At 48.6% G+C, this 18,791-nt stretch overlaps 1 long non-coding RNA gene across 1 annotated transcript; it reads left to right on the top strand.

Annotated features, from left to right (window-relative positions):
- Nucleotides 1–11,827: 11,827 nt before the first annotated feature.
- On the top strand, nucleotides 11,828–15,194 carry LOC113604881 (uncharacterized). Its single transcript, XR_003426900.2, has 3 exons — nucleotides 11,828–13,723; nucleotides 14,784–14,918; nucleotides 15,081–15,194. It is a non-coding gene; the product is annotated as an uncharacterized LOC113604881 (long non-coding RNA).
- The last annotated feature ends 3,597 nt before the right edge of the window (nucleotides 15,195–18,791 follow it).

The following is an 18,791-nucleotide window of genomic DNA, read 5'->3' on the forward strand; positions in this document are numbered from 1 at the left end:
GGACTCCGTGAATGTGTTTATTCCCGTTTCACAGTTGAATAAACTCGGGCTCCAGAAGTTAAGTGTCTTGCTCAAGGTCACCTGGTCGGTACTGGGCAGATCCTTCGATTCAAGTTTCACTTCTTTTGTGACGAGGATCCCAGCGAGTGGTCCACATGTCCTGAGGAGGAGAAGCTGGGACCAGAACAGACATTCTTCTTGGGAAATCAGAGGGTAAGGGAGAGCCAAACCAAGAACCGGCTGAGCCTAACAGCTAGGTAAACATTAAAATGCTCCAAACCATTACGCAGAACTAGGTAGGGGCATGTCTGCCAAGATCTCGCTCCTCTGTTTGCCTGAAAGTGCCAACTTATGCAAGATTTAACTACTTTCCCCTGCTGGATTTGTACTCCTAGGGTCATTTAATTGATGGGAAGTCTTATTACATGGGAGCAGATGTGAGGTTTCTTCTAGAAGGAGCCCAAAGTCGGTGGGCTTCAGCAGCAAAGGCAGGGAGTCCCCAGTCTTGCCCCCAGGACTATTTCAGGAGGGCTTGAGTTTCAGAAAAAGACCACCTCTCTGGGACCTCCATCTACAGGCCTTTGTTCTACCCCCAGTGAAGTCTGCTCATCAAGGCAGTATTTATTGACCAACTTACCCAAGGGCCAAAGGTCAGAAACTGCAGCTATGAGTTAGGACTAAGAGGAGGGGGTGACCCCTAAAGTAACAAATGCCCTTAAGCCCTGAACTGTGGCACTCGCCACAGTTATTGGTTATTGCAATGTCACTGGGAGCTTGCCTCTGACTTGTCTTTGCTCTGACCCCAGCACCTATATGATGGCATGCCAGGTGCTTCATAGATAGATACCTGTCAAATGAACAAATAGAGGTCACCATCACTAGAATTGAGCTTGGTCACACCCTCTGGCAGCCACTGTCTCCTTTGGTCCCCGTGGCAGCTTGAGAGTTCCCCTCAGCACACGGCGTTCCCTATAGATACACACAAGGCTCATCTGGGGACATCTAGCTCATAAGCAGCAGCACAGTGGCTTCTGAGCACAAATCCTGGGAGCCTTCCACGATGCCAGGGGGTGAAGGGGTGAGGGAGGATGGGGAGGAGAGCTGCCCGGTGCTTTCTGGGGCCAGCGCCAGCCCTTTACTGCCTTCTCCCCCTGCAACGGCTTCGGGGGAACCAGAAGTTTGGGCCCGTGTGGCATCCTAGCCTCGGTTGCTCTGTCGCTCTCACTAGCTTCTCTGAGCGGAAGGACCAGGTGAGACACTGTCAAAGAGCTGTGGCTTTTTAGTGGGAAGACCCACAGTCTAAGAACAGCTCAGTTCCCTGCCAGCTGCGGGTCCCCGGCAACGTCATGAGATATTTCCGTTCCTTGGTCTCCACGTCTGTCTCCTCGGGTATGGTGAGATGGGCAAAAAGCCAATGGGAAAGTGAATGGACCTCGGAGCAGGGGGGTACCTGGCCCGTGACAGGTGGCGGAAAAATTGTGAAGGAGAAATGAGAAAACACATGCCAAGGCCTTATCACCAGCCCTGGGTTCAGCGAAACTTGCTTCTTACTCCTGACCAGCTTTAGTGCCGGGGATGACATCTGTCCAGCGTCCTCACCCTGGGAGTTCTCCCTCTCTGGCCACCACGCGTCCTCATCCCCTGCTCACTGACAACCACCCTCTGCTTCCCCACCAGCCCCCTGGCTGCTCTGGGCCCCCCGTCGTCCAGTCCTGTGGCCTCGAGTCATGTCCGGCCTGGCCCCACCACCGACCTCACTGACCTGTGCGAGCCTCTGCCTCGCAGAGACATGCCAAGTCTGTGTGGCAAAACTCTGGATCATGCCAAAGGCCACATTACGGCTTTTATGTCTCTCCTCAGCTGGGCAAAGTTTTAACCATCTCATGGCCATTTTGAGCACATTCCCCACCCGAGCTACCTAAAAACTCTTCCACCTTCTGGAGTGCCCTGGCCTTCCTTTTCAGCAGGTGACTTTGCCTCCCCTGTGCTGGCAAGTCAGGTGCCCTGGGATGAGCGCCTCTCTATGTGCCATCAGAGAGCCATCATGGGCCACACGGCACAGCTTCAGGGCAATGGAAAGAGGGGACAAGAAAAAGGAAGGGTGAGGCGAGGAGAGGTGCAGGGGACTCTGGTCTGGTTCAGTCGCAAAGATTGATCCTGAAAAAAAAAAAAGAGAGATCAAAGGAGGCACAGGGCAGGTGAGAGTGAGAGGGCATATTCTGACTGTCAGAAATCAGGCATCCTCAGAGGTTGGGACCTCCAGAGTCCCGTGCTGTCCAGGACTGTTAGGTTGTGGGCCGAGAGCCTGGCCGGAAGCACGAATGTCTGCTGTCCCGGGGGCTGCTGACCACTGGCCTGGCTCATCTTCTGTGCACTCTGAGGTAGAGTGAGAAGCAGGCTCGCGGAACGGCTCATGGAGGGGGTGACCCGGAGGTCAGCAGAGGGAGTGGGGACCAGGAGAAGGCATGGAGCACCCTGTCTGGGAAGTGGCTTCTCATTGGGGCTCCCCAGTCGACTGCCTTTGAGACGAGGAAACAAGACCTTCTGCCCACAGGGCCTCAGTTTGAAATTTAGAAGCTGGCCTGGATCAGCAGGCTTCCAACTTGGAAGTGTCACTTAGAGAGCTTGTCAAAACGGCGACGGTGAGTGCCCCCTACACACACATACACATAGGCACACACACGGAGTCTGGGATTCAGCAGGTCAAGACTGGGGCCTGAGTCTGCATTTCTAACAGGTGCCCCCGGGGGGCTGATGCTGCTGAGCTGGGGGCCACCCTTTGGGAACCACTGGCGTGCATCACGTCCACTAGCTCTTCCAATTCTGAGATTTTAGGATTTGGTTTCCAAGAAGGACATAAATGGTAAAAAAAATTAAAAAATAAAAAATAAATAAATAAATAAATAAATAAATAAATAAATAACGGAGCCGCTCAGAAGAACAAGGAGGAGAAGTTGCCAAACCCTCGGCCTAGCCTTGACCAGGGGCCAGTGTCACGTTCTCGCCCGGGCCTCACAGGGATGGGGCAGTGGCCCAAGGGAGCTGCGCTCTCCTTCCGTCTGCTCTCAGGGTGTCTTTTCATTTGGTTTTCATTGGATTCTACATCTGACACCGTATTTCATGACACCAGCTGCTTGAGTCGGTAATGAAATACTTTATGTGAAAGCATTTTGAAAATAGGAAGTGGAAGGCGGGGGGTGGGGGTATTTTTAACGTATGTTCATATTTTCTGCTTTATCTCCTTCAAAACAGCACATGATGATTGCGATAAAAGAGTATAGTCGATGGGAGAGAGTTGAATGGGGCGGAATTGAACGGATCTGAATTAAATAAGAGTTGCATTATCCCTCCTCGTAGTAACCAAACTCTGAGTGAATGCCGGAGGGAAGCCTGGCTGGCTCCAGAGATGAGAAATTTGCTCTCCCCGAGGACGGCGAAGTAGACAGGTGACAGGAGTGCACAGTGCAGGTGCAACGGCCGCGGAGAGAGAATATTTGTCTTCAGGGGACCTGGAGCCACGTGGACACATGATCTTCCACACTGGGGTTGGGGTTGGGGTGAGGGGGCTGAACTCCAGCTGGCCAAATGGAGCCTGTGGTCAGAACATTCAGAGTGAGAGCCCAGGTTCCCTGACCCCAGGCCAAGGTCTCCCCCATCATCTCTACGTGCCCCCATGTTCTCGGGGTTTCTTCCCTAAGAGTGGAGCAGAGCACCTTAGGTGTGGACGCCACCTGTCTTCATTTCGGTTTTCTGTCTCTACAGGTTCAGCTGCTCCCTCCAGCCATCCACCCCAGCGCCCCTCCACGCACAGAAGCATAGCGATCACGGGGACTGAAAGGCTGACTGAACACGGTTTGCCCGTGAGCAATACCGTCTCGGACCCTGGGACAACCAAGGAACCTGCCCGAGGCCCTGTGATGGCCAAGGCCTTGCTCTGGGCCCCTGAGCTATGCCTCTTCCCATGAGAGGAGGGGTCCGAGGGGCCGTGCTGGCCGGCTGACTCTGCTCCGATGCACACGCCCAAGCCTGCAGGGTGGCCCGGGTGCCTATTGTGGGAGGACAGTAATGGAGCCAGGAGGCCCTCACACCTGTGCACCAAGTCCCTCGGGGTTCAGTCAGAGCTGGGGCTGGAAGGCGGGGCTGGCCTCGGACTCGCCTCTAAGACAGCGTCAAGTGCCAGCCTCACAAAGAAATTATAACCTATGTGTGTTGGGAAAGAGCCTGAAAAGAGCAAAGCAACCCAGAGTCCTGGCAAAGTCTCAGGGCCAACCTCCCACCAGAGGCGCCCAGCCAGGCGGGTCCATGGCCTGCAGAGCCCCGTGGCCGCTGAGGAGGCCCCTGCTCGGCTGGTGGAATTGTCCAGCAGCACTCAAGAGCCCTTCTCAGAGGGGCCAGCCGCGCTCTCCGCCACAGTTGTTTCAAGCCAAGATCCCAGGTATTCCTGAGAACACTCTTAAGTGGACTGCTGGCCAGGAAGGCGCCAGGCAGCCCAGGCCTCAGCAGCCCCACGACCTTCTCCTGACCTCTGCATAAGGACAAGTCAGACTGAAGCCCCAGGTTGAGCCCACTGGGCAGTACGGTGTGAAAACACACCCGAGGCACCAAGGACCTATTTTCTGTGGCCACCACTAGAACTTAAAGAAGCTGGGGCACTGAACTACTATTGATCAGATATAAGTATTAGATTTGAGCTAAAAAAAAAAAAAAAAAAAAAATCAGCCGAGGGGAGTCTGGGTGGCTCAGCTGGTCGAGCATCTGACTTCAGCCCAGGGTCATGATCTCACAGTTCATGAGTTCGAGCCGTGCGTCAGGCTCTGTGCTGACAGCTCGGAGCCTGGAGCCCGCTTTGGATTCTGTGTCTCTTTCTCTCCGCTCCTCCCCAACTTGTGCTCTGTGTCTGTCTCTCAAAACTGAATGAACATTAAAAAAAAAATTTTTTTTTTTTTAAATCAGCCAAACAAGTGTCACTTGGGAGAGATCCCAACTAACCAAATCATTGAGACCTCCGAGTGCAACCTGCCATAAACTTACATGAGCCGATGGCTAAAACACAAACAAAAACAGAAAACTACTGCAATCTTAGACTGCATTAACAGAAGCATAGTATCCAAAATAAAAGAAGCAGGAATGGGTCAGGCCATGTTTGGTGTATTGTGTTCTGTTCTAGGTAGCACATTTTTAAGACCATAATTACAAATCAGAATATTCTCGAATCGGTAGAATGGTAAGGCAAAGGAGCTTGGAAAGTAGCCTTGGAAGAAGTTTTAAGGAAATGCCTGTTTGGCCAGAAGGAGGCAGGAATCCAGATGTAAGAGCTACTACCTTCCAATACTTGAGGGGTCGTATGTGAGAACTCTCAGTCCAACCCGGGAGTCCACAGGCGTGCTGAGAAACGCTCCATACCTGTAGAGATGGACTGAACCTGTCTGCGAAACTGTGTGTTCCTCCATATCAAGGCCTTTAAAAATCCTCACTCTGTGGACTTGGTCCAAGACTTCTATGGTTGGGAATTTATCCCAAAGAAGGCGTCGGAAGGCGGCAAGGATTTTCCTCCAGTGTTTTTTACTGCTGTGTTATTTACAATATCGAAAAGTTAGAGACAACCTAAGCGTTCAATAGTAAGGACATGGGTACACACGTTGTGGTACCTCCATGCTACAGAAAATCTGGCAACCATGAAAAATATGTCTTCGAAGACTATTTAGTGATCTGAGAAATGTTCACAATGTCAGTGAAAGGATGCATCCGGCGGGGCGATACCTATAGTCAACAGGATTGTTACTTTGTAAAATACTTGCATGCCCCCACGTGCACAAACAGGAAGAAATGCAGCCAAAATGCTGAGTGTTTGTCACTGCATGTTATATTTATCAGTGATTCATTTTGTGTTCCCTTTTGCATGTTTTTCAGATTTTCTGCAATGCTTAAGCATCATCTTTATGATCAGAAAACAAATACTAAAAATATTCGAAGAGCAGTCGTATGAGGAATAGGGGACAGGCTCCGGGACGAACCTGCTCGGTGACAGCTTCCCAGTGAGGCGGGAGGTCCTCAGCCGCTGAGTGTCTGGCTTGCCTCGGGTAGGAAGGAGGGTTGAACAGGCGGGCGGCTCCATGGGAGAGTCGATAGCGCGAAGGGGAAGTAACATTTACCGAAGACCTGGGCTAGGTCAGTCCGTGTGCTCCAAATCTGAGACTTGGAGTTGAGATAACTTCTGTAATGACCGAAGATTGGTAAGGGTTGGAGCCGGGATCTGACTCCAGGATTCTCTGCCTCTTCACCCCATGTTTGAAAGAGCCTTCTCCCTCTGCAGGAGTCAGGTCCGATTTGGGCACCTCTTCAACTGTCCTGCCTGCGTCACTTCTTGGGATCGAGAAACAAGTAGGAAACCTCACAATCTGTTATGGAGACTTGACTCCTGACAGATTTCTGAAGACTTAGGGTGGAGACCTCTCCAGGATGGGAAGTGCTCAGGGAATGGCGAGAACACAGCTGTGTTTCTCAGATTCCAGTGTTCCCCTCATCACCAAACATCTCAGGGGGGCCACTTATCACATGGATCGAAAATAGACTCCTTTTCTAAGTCTGTGGAACAGAGTCCCTTTCTCTCCCGGAAGCATGATGTTACCCTCAGGGGCGAATCAGCCATCTAAGTATAAAATATCCTATGTTCTCCCCTCACCTCTGCTGCCTTGCTCATCTGCTAGGGTGTCAAAGAATGTCTAACCCAGCTCCCTTTCACAGAGGGCAATTCTGAGTCTGCCAGGAGGCTGACAGGCCCTCAGCCAACTGCAGGACCATCAAGAGGTCCAGACACCAAACCCAGAACGGTCATATGCCCGCCTCCCACCAATAAGACTCTGGACTTAGAGAAAGTTACTTAAGTGAATGAGTTGTTACTTTCCTGAAGGGTCTTCAGTGGGTCCCAGAAAAAAAAAGCCACAAATGTAATAGTTCTTTAGAACTTTCTGAGCACTGATGCATTCCTGACTTATCAGGCATTACCTTCCCTGCACCGGCTACACACATGCACACACACACACACACACACACACACACACACATCTTCCCCATAAGGGCTCTGCATGTCAACTAATTTAAGCAGTTCCTGGCTTTAGCCAACAGCGCATGGAAAACAGGGGTTCTTTTCAGGAAAGTCTTGCCCGAATGTGATAGATGAACGCTCTCAGGGCCCAGGCCCCACTGGGAGCACCCCTAAGAGAGGTGGAAGTACAATCTCCCTTTGCAGACACTGTCCACCAAGAGATTCAGCTCTGAGGGTCAATGTCATTGCATAGACTAACAAGAAATAAGATAGTTTTTCTATCTCGGAACTGGGGGTGGGGGTGGGCAGGGAAGGTGGACAGAACAGCACATTTCTTGTTTTCTGATTTCTGGGAATTTAAAAGTAGTCTTTAGTTTTCTTTCTTTCTTTTTTTTTTAATTTTTATAAGTTTATTTATTTATTTTGAGAGAGACAGAGACAGCACGAGTGGGGGAGGGGCAGAGAGAGAGGAGGAGAGAGAATGAAACCCAAGGAGGCTCCGCACTGTCAGCACAGAGCCTGATGCGACAATCAGACCCACGAAACCATGAGATCATGTCCTGAGCCGAAACCAAGAGTCAGACGCTTAACCGACGGAGCACCCAGGTGCCCCATGGTTTTCTCAAAGTAAGTTGCATTTCCAAATCCTCCTACTGCTGAAACATTTTCTAAGAAAAGGCAGTCTTTGACCATCAATACATATTTAGGAGAGTCAGAAATGCTAAGTTGGACCATTTCCTCTGGCAGGAGAATACATTATTACCAACCTCCAGCACATCATCTCCAGAAGATGGAAACATTCCCCCTAGAACAGCCACACAGCCCACTTTGGGGCTCCTACTGGATGGCCTTGGGCAGTTCACCTGACACCTCTGGAGGTCTCACCAAGATACCTCCCAGTTTTAAATTGTGCAATTCAGGGGCGCCTGGGTGGCTCAGTAGGTTAAGCGTCCGACTTTGGCTCAGGTCATGATCTCTCGGTCCGTGAGTTCAAGCCCCACGTCGGGCTCTGTGCTGACAGCTCAGAACCTGGAGCCTGTTTCAGATTCTGTATCTCTCTCTCTCTGACCCTCCCCCATTCATGCTCTGTCTCTCCCTGCCTCAAAAATAAATAAAAAAAAAAAAACATTAAAAAAAATTAAAAAAAAAAATAAATTGTGCAATTCAACTCGACTATGAATTGATCTAGACCAGGGGTTGGCAAACTACAGTTTTCCTGGTCAAATTCAGCTTCCTGCCTGTCTTTGCAAATAAAGTTTTATTAGAACACAACCATGCCCATTTGTATGTTTAATCCATGACTACTTTCGAACGACAATGGCAAAGTTGAGTAACTGCAACAGAGTTGCCTGCAAAACCAAAAAATATTTGTTGCCTGCTTTTCTACAGAAACAGTTTGCCAACTCCTGGTCTTGAACATTAGAAACTGAGATAGGTTGAGCGAGACAATGAGCAACCAGGTATTCTGTAGGGAGCTCACGGCAAACCATCCATAGGCCGGGAATCTATTTATATTTTCAGTCTTTGCCACCTACTGGGATCACCCAGCAGGCGGCAAACTTATGGAACGTGTTAAATAGAACTTTCTTGTCGTTGTCCTCATGCTGCTGCCTCTAAGTTTCGGTGAGTGGCCCTTGGCAGGCAGGCACACCTGGCCCCTCCCTTTCCGTCCCTCCGCCATCCCATAGACTTCCACCACATCTCTCTGCTCACCCTTCCTCTTTCCAGACTTGACTCTTGGGTTTATTTTTTAAAGTCTGTCCTTAAACAGAAGCCTCTCCCTCCCCTCGAGTGTTTTAATTGCTTTTCTCTGGCCCATGTCCGGGTTCATTATGTTCATGGGAAGCCTATGGCCAGAACTACCCACTTTCAGGAGCAAACTGTGGTTTCAAACAAAGAGGGAAGTTTTGGCTCTAAGGCTTGGGGTTAGAAGGCCAAGCTTTGTGGACGACATGGGCTGGAACCCTGCCTCTTGAATTTTCTCGTTATGAGGCCTTAGTCAGTAACAGCCAGGCCACCTCCAAAACCTCTAAGGTGGTTGTGTGAGCTGGTGACACATGGGGCTCGGTGCAGAGGCTCGCAAAAGCACACTCAGGATCTGCAGTTGGCTGTTGATGCTCTTTGTGCGGGCTTCTGTCTTTAGAGAAGTCACTTGTATATTTATTTGGGTGTGTGGATAGATAAACAGGTAGGTAGGCAGGTAGATAGATAGATAGATAGACACATAGATACAGTTGACATTGCAACTGACTTCTCTGAAGATAAGTCTCTCTCTCTCTCTCTCTCTCTCTCTCTCTCTCTATACATATATATGGATACATATATATGTATATAGAAGCATACATATACATATATATATATAAATACACAAAATCTTAAATATATACACATGTATGTAATATTTATGTAGTTGTGTTAGGTGTGTATATACCCACACACAGTGTGTGTGTGTGTGTGTGTGTGTGTATACACACACATATATATAGTGTATAAATATATACTATATACTGCCTTATATATACACATGTATTTATTTATAAATATTTGCAATAGACTTAAGACTAACAAAAGATATCTTGTTTCCCAGCTGAGCACTAGGCTCCTTGTAGGGACTCAGCCTCACCCATCTTTCCGCACACGCAGGAGCCAGTGTGGCATGTGACATACAGACTGCCTGGGTGAAGAAACCCGGAAGGCCACCGTGCGGCTCAGAAAAATGAATTCCAGGAGAACCTAAATCTCTAGATGAGGAGCTCCAACTGCCCGAGAAACACTTGTGAATTCACGTTCTAGGCTGAACGGCTTTCAGCGCCCTTGTTTGAAAAGTTATTTAGCAAACATTTGTTGAACATTTCAAATGAGCCAGCTCCCTTCAAACAGGGCATGTCCTTCGCACCCCTAAGTATTGGTTTACAACTCATTAGCCATTTGACAGGGCAGCTGGGAGGGCAGGGGTCGAAGAGCAATGTAACCCTGGAGTGTCCCACGCCACTGTCACCTGGAGGTCCCGCATCCCTGCGACATTAAGGAAAGCCCGTGAGAACACGTTTCCATTCATAAGCACCTACGGCAGGCTCCAATGTTTAGCAGATACAGAATATCCAATTCCTTCCGGGCTCCTACCTGGGTGCCCAGCATCCCGTGAGTGTCGCTGAACCGCTTTCCCCCCGAGAAGTACCTGGGATGGCCTTGCGGGCAGCTCGACCGTCCCTCTGCTGCTAGGGCCACGACGACAGGTATTGGCCAGCAGAGGCTCTTGTCCCACATGTCACAGTCCAGCACGTCAAGTACAGACAGCCCAAAGGCCATCATCTGGGGGCTGAGGGGAGCCCGGGGTGCCCCCCGCCCCCACCCCCCCCCGGATTGGCCCCGGGTAACTCCTGAGTGTTTCAAAAAGCAAAAAAGTTTCCAGAGGCCTCCGCTTGCGGCTCCCATTACCCCGAGCAGACCCCTATCTCTAATAGAGATCACGCATTAATGACAGAGACAAGTCCTCAGGAAGATTAAAGGCCTTGTATAATTAAAAAGATAAGAGCAGGCCTGGGAGAAGGAAATTGGGATTCAATTAACACGAGCGCCCTCCCCCCGCCGCTCCCCCGCTATCAAATGTTCCTCTCACAAGTGGCCTCTCGACTCACCGACTCACCCTCACCGAGAGCCAGAGGCTGAAGGGCTCTTATTTATGGCCTGCTCGAGTTGGGCCCGGGGCCTTCCTCAGCCGGGGAGTCTGTTTACTTAGAGCTCAAGAGGGGAGGGGAAGAGCAACACAAATCCTGCAGGAGGAGGCAACAAGGTGCTTTTGACTCCTTTTCTTTTCTCGTCTCAGCTCCTCTGATCTTCTTGACAGGGGAAGAAAAATACTCAATAGAAGGTCTATTTCCTTCCTCCTTCAGCCTGAGGCTGACACAACAGGCTAAGGGTCACTGCTGAGAAAGCTCTGTTGGGGTTATTTGTGTTGGGAAACCAAAGCCACTTCCCCCTTTCCGTCTTTCTCAGGTTTCCATGGAGGCAGAGGGAAGATAAGGTTGGAGGAGCAGCTGCTCCAAGGGCCTGTGGGACGGGACATGTGGGGTGCGCCCGCCTCAGGGAGCCTCACTCCCGATGATCTTCTGAAGGACCCGGAAGGGGGCGCAGAGTTCACTCAGGTCCGGGGTCCGAGCTGGAGCTGGTAGGGTAGGGACAGCCTGTGGGCATCAACAAAGAGCAGAGGGGACCCCAGGCCTGTGGGAGTTAGTCCCAAGGGGCCTCTACTCATCGCTCCTACTTCACGGCTCACTAGCGGCAAAGGAAGATCTAGGCCCCAGCACCTTCTGGAAACGGAACATGGCGGTCTATTTGGATGGATGGACTACGCTTTTGAAAGACTGTTTCCGTTGAAGGATGGTGAAGCCCACGCTGTTGCAGCTTCTGTCTCTCTCTTTTCCCAGGGGTACCTGGAACCCTAGTCAGAACTCTCCCCACTAGAAATCAGCTCCCAGTCAACTTTTGGGACTTTGAGGTGTGCAACCAGGCCAATGGCGTCCATGAGGCTAAGGAGGATGGTCTTCAGGAAACTAACGCAGGGCACCTGGGACCAGGAACCCACAAAACAGCACAACAGCGGGAAGGAGTGGAGAAATTTGCAGATAAAGCATAATAATCAAGGTATTAGATCATGTCCCATGCCCAGTTAATCATCTTGGAAGCTCTTTTCAAAGTTGTACATTAACCTCACTTAATATGCCCCAGACACCCGAGGCTCAAGACGTTTAAACCCAAACTCCACATTTTAACCTCCCAGTATCTTATCCTCCTGTGTTGCTTATTCTAGCAAATGCTTCTGTTAGGACTTTCTGAGCCTTAGTTTTTCAATCGACAAAACAGAAGGAACCCTGCCAGCTCTGTCTCCCTCAGAGTTGACAGAATCGAATAGAGAGTTCAGAAACAGACACATTTTGCAAAATGTAAAATACGAGGCAGTTCGTCAAAGCCGCAGACCTTGGCCCTCCTCTCGCTCACTGCCCATGTCAGTCACGTCCTCGCCGGCTCTCAAAGCAAGGGCTCCATCTCGCACAAAATGAGGTTGCAGTGACACTAAGTGAACTGCGATGGCCGGCCCCTGTAAGTGACAGACCCCTGCAACCCCTCATGAAGAGCCCCAGAAACGTCCCTCGGATGCAACACACAGCCATTTTCATAGAACCCCAGGGAGACTGAAACTGAACTGTTAGTATGGAACAAGGAGTTGACAACGATGGCAGGGATTTTAAGCCAGATGGGAAAGGAGAGGAGCTGCCTAGTAGGCTTGCCAAAGAGCTATTTGGAGCAAGCAGTGATGTGGTTATAGAGCAAAGACCTTAAAGGTAATCAGCTACACCCCTCATTTCCCAGAGGAACCATTTCAACTGAGAGAGGGTGTGGTCATCAGCCTTCAAGATGGTCTCCTAGAATTCCTGCCCTTGTGTTGTCTCTCTCCCAGACTGACTAGGGCTGACCTGTGCCACCAACGGACTGTTGAGGAAATCACAATTTGTGACTGCTGAGCCTAGATCATAAAGCACATTGTGACTGCTATCTTGGATCACTCACTCTGCGGAAAGCTAGCTTCCATGTCACAAGGACACTCAAGTGGTCCTATGGAGAGGCCCTCATGGTGAAAAATTGCAGCCTCCTGCCAACAGCCAACAAGGAACTGAGGTCTCCTGCCCATAGCCATGTGGATGAACCATCTTGGAAGAGGACACTCCAGCCCCGGTAAACCCTTCAGATGATGCAGCCCCAGCCAATGTGTTGAGAGACTGTGACTCAGAACCTCCCAGCTACACCACTCCCACATTCCTGACCTGCAAAAACAGTGAGATAATAAATGTTTGCTATTTGAATTCACCGAGCATGGGGTGTATTTGCTATACAGCAAGAGACAACTCACACAGAGGGTGTATATCACCAAGTTATGTTCTGTATTCTCGCAATGTGCCCACAATCATTATCTCATTTCATTCTGATACTTACTTGACTTCTCTGGCTCAGAGGTAGAGAGGCTGCAGGTGGGAGAGGTTAAGTAGCCTTTCCAAGTTCACACGATGCATGATAGCAGAAAGAGATGAAGAAGCCAAGGATTCTAACTTCTAATATTTTCTCTGTGCACGCAGTCCAGCTGCTGAACTCACATTATGTGGATATCTGCACCATTAGCCATTTTTCTAGGACCTGCTTTGTTTTGCAAGGATTCCCTATTGAATGTTCTAGGACACAGACGGAGGCAGCATCACCGGTGGATGAAGAGGTTACCTCAACTTTAGCACGACCTGAGAAGCTAGACGGAGTATTCCTGGCCACCATTCAACAAGCCTCAACTGAGCGCCTGCCATATGACAAGTGTCAAAAAAGCCACATCTACAGGATGCATTTCCTAGAGGCACAGTTCAATAGAGAGCCAGGGGGTGAAAAAAAAAGAGAAAAGAAAAATAAGAAAGCTATAACATTTGAGCTTGAAATGTCACAGGGAGCCAAGGAAGTTGTCTGATGGATTGCCCTGTCATCTCCAAGCCAAAAGAAAAAAAAAATTTCAGATCCATCAATTTGTTCCTGCCCTTTTAATCCAAACAATATTTTACAGCATCAGAACGCAAAGAAATTATTTTCTTAGACATTCAACAATGCGCGTGGATTGCTGAGCACTTCACCAGAAAGCAGCAAGTGAGAACTACAAGATGTTCAAATGTCTACACATCGTATTGATCCACATTACACGTAAAAATACACTATAATATACATGGTAGCCTATTTTGTGCCACATGTTCATTTATTTGTTCATTCACTCATTCGTGGGGACCCCACGTTCTACGTGCCCTAGACAACGAGTATTAAAGGACACCTGTATACATGTGTTCCAGCTGCCCAGGTCTAGGACCACCCCTACCCACGCTGGGCATGCTCCTTCCTCTGGACCACCCTTGCCCACGCTGGGCATGCCCCTTCCTCTGGACCACCCCTACCCACGCTGGGCATGCTCCTTCCTCTGGACCACCCCTGCCCACGCTGGGCATACCCATTCCTCTGGACCACCCCTACCCACGCTGGGCATGCCCCTTCCTCTGGACTACCCCTGCCCACGCTGGGCATGCCCCTTCCTCTGGACCACCCCTACCCACGCTGCGCATGCCCCTTCCTCTGGCTTGCTTCCTGGTCAGTAGACCTATTCTCGAGCATCCTTTCTTTGGTCCATAATCTAGGATTCCACCACCTGCTCCTTGGATCAAATGTTTGGCTCTTGCACTCAGATCCTGTTGGGATATGTCTTTATTTGCAAAGTAGGCTGAAAAATTCCCTCTCCTACCACAAAAAGATGATTGGCAGCATGCAATACATGTGCAGAAGTTTAGAGAAGGACAAACCCCACAGGTTGGCTTCATAGCAAAGGCTTACAAGAGAGGCACAATTTGATGGGGCCATTTGCCAATTCTCAAACAAGGCCTTCCTCCTCTCACCCTCAGGCCTTTACTCACATTTCTGCCTCATCCAAGCAATCTTTCCTGGTCCCCCCAGCCACATTTCTCTTTCTCTGCCCCGTCATACTTGGTTCCTCCACCTCAGCGATCTGCTTCATGTTTGAATTACCCGTGTGTGCGTTTACGTCTCCCTCTACATTGTGAGTCATCATTAGGCATGATTGTGTCTACAACCCCATACAATATCTAGCACAGGGAATAATGAATCTTTATTACAATGACTACCATTATCTACTCTCATTTAACAGATGATGGAATGAAGGCACAGAAAAATGAAATGGCTTGCTCAGGGTCATACAACTAAAAAGAGGCAGAACTGGGATTTGAACCCATGTCATCTGACTGCAGAGCCTGTGTTCTTAATGCCTTCACAAGACTGGAAGGTATTTCTTGCTAATGATTCCATACCTGCTGATCTATAATTTCTATCTAATTCTGTTTTCTAGAGGGATCTAAGTCAATAGACGGAAGCTCTATTTTTACATCCCTTAAAATACATCAAGACAATGCTGATTATGTTTCCTCTGACTATTGTCGTCCTGCAGGTTAAATATCTCTATTCTCTCAAGAGTTCTGTAAGATTGGCTGTTTCTAACTCCCTCACCATCGTGGTCAACCTCTGCTGAATATCCTTGAGTTTGTGATAATTCTCATAGAAGATGAAACACACTGAGGGTTGATGGGGGGGTGGGAGGGAGGAGAGGGTGGGTGATGGGTATTGAGGAGGGCACCTTCTGGGATGAGCACTGGGTGTTGTATGGAAACCAATGTGACAATAAATTTCATTAAAAAAAAAAAAAAAGAAGGTGAAACCTGAAAGTAAACACAAGACTTCAGTTCAACCAGTCTGCAGTAAAGGGAAGTGATGGGTCCCTGGTGGAGGTGGGGCAGATGGCAGACTAGGCCTGGAGAAAAGCGTCTCAGAGGGAGACGAGAGTGATACTGCATCAGAGAAGGAGACAGAAAACAGGGAGTTGGTAAAGGGTTAGGGAGGCACGTTCCGGGAGCAGTCCGACGTGCCATGAAAACTAAGGGAAGAGGAAGATGAAAGAAGCAAAAGGGTGGCTCACGATGTGAGACTGTGACTTAAGGAGAATGGGAACTGAGAAGATCGACAGATCTGGGGATGTGCATGTGAGAGCAGGTGGGAAGAAACGCAGGAGCCATGGAGGAGCAGGCAGTGAGCCAGCAGGGTGATCGTTTTGCTGTCCCTTCCGTGTTGCAAAAGGAAAGGGAGGGGGACGGTGGCTATCAGAAGGTGGAGCAGGCAGCAGGGTCAAGTTAAAGGTTGTTGCTATGCCAAGAGCATCGGGACAGGGGAGTGTTTCCATAGAGAGGAAAGGGTGAATGGGAAGAGCAAGATTGAAGTTGTTGGAGACAGTGTAAGGGGGAGAGAACCACCATGATGGAAGGTACAGAAGCAGCTCGGCGGTAGAGACAGAAGCATCGAAGGTCTGAAGGTCCAGAGGAGGGAGCTGATTATAACCTTCACTTTAGTGCTTTATGGCATGCCAGTGTCTTCCTCGTTCATTATTTCATTACATTGTCTACCAATCCTGGGAGGGAGGTGTTACTACTATTTCTAGTTTACATGTAGGACGACGGAGGTTCAGGTAAGGTAAATGGCTTTCCCAAGGCTGAAAAAGGCATACGATTTTCTGACTTCTAGACTCTTTTTCCTGACCTTTTGCCCGTAGCCTCTTGTGCTGTGCACCAAGGAATTCAGCAAGGTGTGAACCAAGGCCGTGCCCTACAAGGGAAGCAAGAGAAGTGGGTTTCTGGCATCATCAGACATCAAGAGAAACAGCCTAAGCTTACGCTGGTCTAACGGAGCCCAGCTCCAACAATCTCTTGTATTCTGAGAAATAATAATCCATGCATTATTTTCACTAAGCTTAGTTGAGTGCCGCTGTGTTAAAGAACCAGGAAGTGAGTTAGGACTGGAGTTTTGTGTGGCCAGAGAAAGAGTAGAAGGTACAAGATGTACAAGATGAACCAGGACAGTGGCCATGCGTGGCAGAATGAACAACCAAAGAGTGAAATGCCTGCACAGAAACCCATAGCGATAAAAGGGGATCGATCCATGGAAGCAGATAGCCTGAGAAGGTCCCCAGAGTGCTGAACCCAGAATTATACACATGTGCAAGTCTGATGGCGAAAGTAGCTACAGAAACTGAGAGACCCTAGTGTTAAATGAATATTTTGGGTGAAGTCAAAACATTGACTTTAGGTCTGGGACCGCCCCCTCTCCCCGCAAGAAGGCTGCAAGAGAAAGCATTTTGACTTGGAGAAAGGACGTGATCAGCCAACAGAGCAATGAAACTGTCCATGAGAAATCAAGTTGGGAGGCTACTGGAACATGATTCTGGAAGCCAAGACCAGAATCCTGGCAATAAAGATGGGAAAAGATGTTATGAAGGGAAACATGGATAAGATGTGATTATTGAGTAAAAGAGAATGAAGAAGAAGGGGGAGGTCAAGGATGACTCTTGATCATCATTAAAATGGCAGCAACATTGTTGGATAAAGAAAAATGTGAAGGGTCACAATTTATGAGGAGAAGGGAGCATAAAAGAGCACAGGGGTATAAAATCCTTTGATAGGTATCTGGAGATGCAGACTAAAACTCCTGACAATGGTCGAGCCTAAGCGATGAAGATTTGGACGTCATCAACAAGGAAGAGGCATGTGACTCCTTGAGAATGGGTTATAAGGGAAAGAAGAAGAGAGGTGTTATGGTCTGAGTTTTAGGTCACACTGAGGAGAGGGTGACAAGCCAGAGAACTATTTCCTAGAGTGTCAGGAAGAAGCATTTCAATTAAAAAACAGGACAATAATAAGAGATACCAGAGAAAAGGGCTGAAGGCATTAAAACTTAGAGGTGATACAGAGGCCCTAGGTGTTCTTGGGACCAGTGCCTGGGATTGGGGACAGGGAGAGTCATATTTTTGTGTGCAAAGAGTGGCCTAGGTCTAGACGTGGAACAGAGGTCCGGAAAAGGAAAGACTGTGAATTTTCCTAGAGGGAAATACTTTTCCTTAGGAAGGAGAATTATAAAGGTTTAGAAATTCCTTAAATTTGATACTAAAGATTCATTAACAGCAACTAACAAAAGCCTCAGGAACTTGGAATTCTTTAAGGCAATGGCCAAACTCTCTTTGCTCCCAGAATGCTGCTCTCAAGGTGTTGACAGGGTAAAACCAAATGCCTGGAGGCCCAGGCTACATCTTTGAGGTTGCTAAAAACTGGCCTCCATCTCGTGCTGCCACCTTGGCCTCTGAGCAGGTATGTAAATAGCTTCACCATTGTCCCCAAATCAATATACCCCCGGAAGACCTTGGCTTTAGCTAGAACTTTATAGCAAATGCATGACAGGAAACCCGTGAGAGCATATTTCCATCTGTGTAGAAAGAATCCTTAAAGCTGCTTGCATTTTTGTGAGCTGAGAGAGCTTTGGCAGAAGAATGTCCACCCCTAGTTCTGCTAGACATCTGAGCTCAGTCAGTGACAACGTTCTCTGAACCCCAACTGAACTGTGTGATCTGACCTACAAGTGTATATATGAGGACGATGGGACAAGATATTTGAAACTGTCCCAGCACATACAGGTAGAGTCCCATTTGTGTGTTAATAAGAGAGTTCCAGTTAGCCAACACAGGTTTGAGTCTTGGCAACCTCACTTACTCACTATGTGAACTTGAGCCTGTTTCAGACGTTCAGAGCCGACTTCCAATCTCAGACCACCTCATGGTGTTACAGCTGTAAGATGAGCCAATCTACTAAAATGGACCATATGATATAGAAACACTTATCAATTATAAGATGCTATATTTTATTATTATTATTATTATAGTGCCAAGAAATGGCAAGGAAGCCTTTCTTTAAGTTAGACTTGAGAGCCTGGAGTTTAAACATTTGACAATGATTTTCCCTGCCTGAAATTTTTCCTCATCTGCCATTCTGAACTCAGTAATACATAGCAAGTCTCCATTTGCCAGTTATCCTCAGTCATTTTTCACAGAGAAACTTCACAGCCCCGTGCCCTCTAAAATAAATTTGGAACTAAGTCAGTAGGTTTGGAGAAGAGAGTTTGGTGAGCTGAAACTAATAATTCATTCTGGGGCCTGTGTCTCATGTTCTCGTGAAGTAATTCCAAACCTTGACTCCCTTTTGGACTGGAGCTATCAGAAAACATCCATGTGGCCTTAGTCTGGGAGTGCTACAAAACACATCCTCTGGGCTCACTTCAAATGCCA

The sequence above is a fragment of the Acinonyx jubatus genome, chromosome A3 (assembly GCF_027475565.1).
Source record: "Acinonyx jubatus isolate Ajub_Pintada_27869175 chromosome A3, VMU_Ajub_asm_v1.0, whole genome shotgun sequence".
In the NCBI taxonomy this organism is placed as follows: Eukaryota; Metazoa; Chordata; class Mammalia; order Carnivora; family Felidae; genus Acinonyx; species Acinonyx jubatus.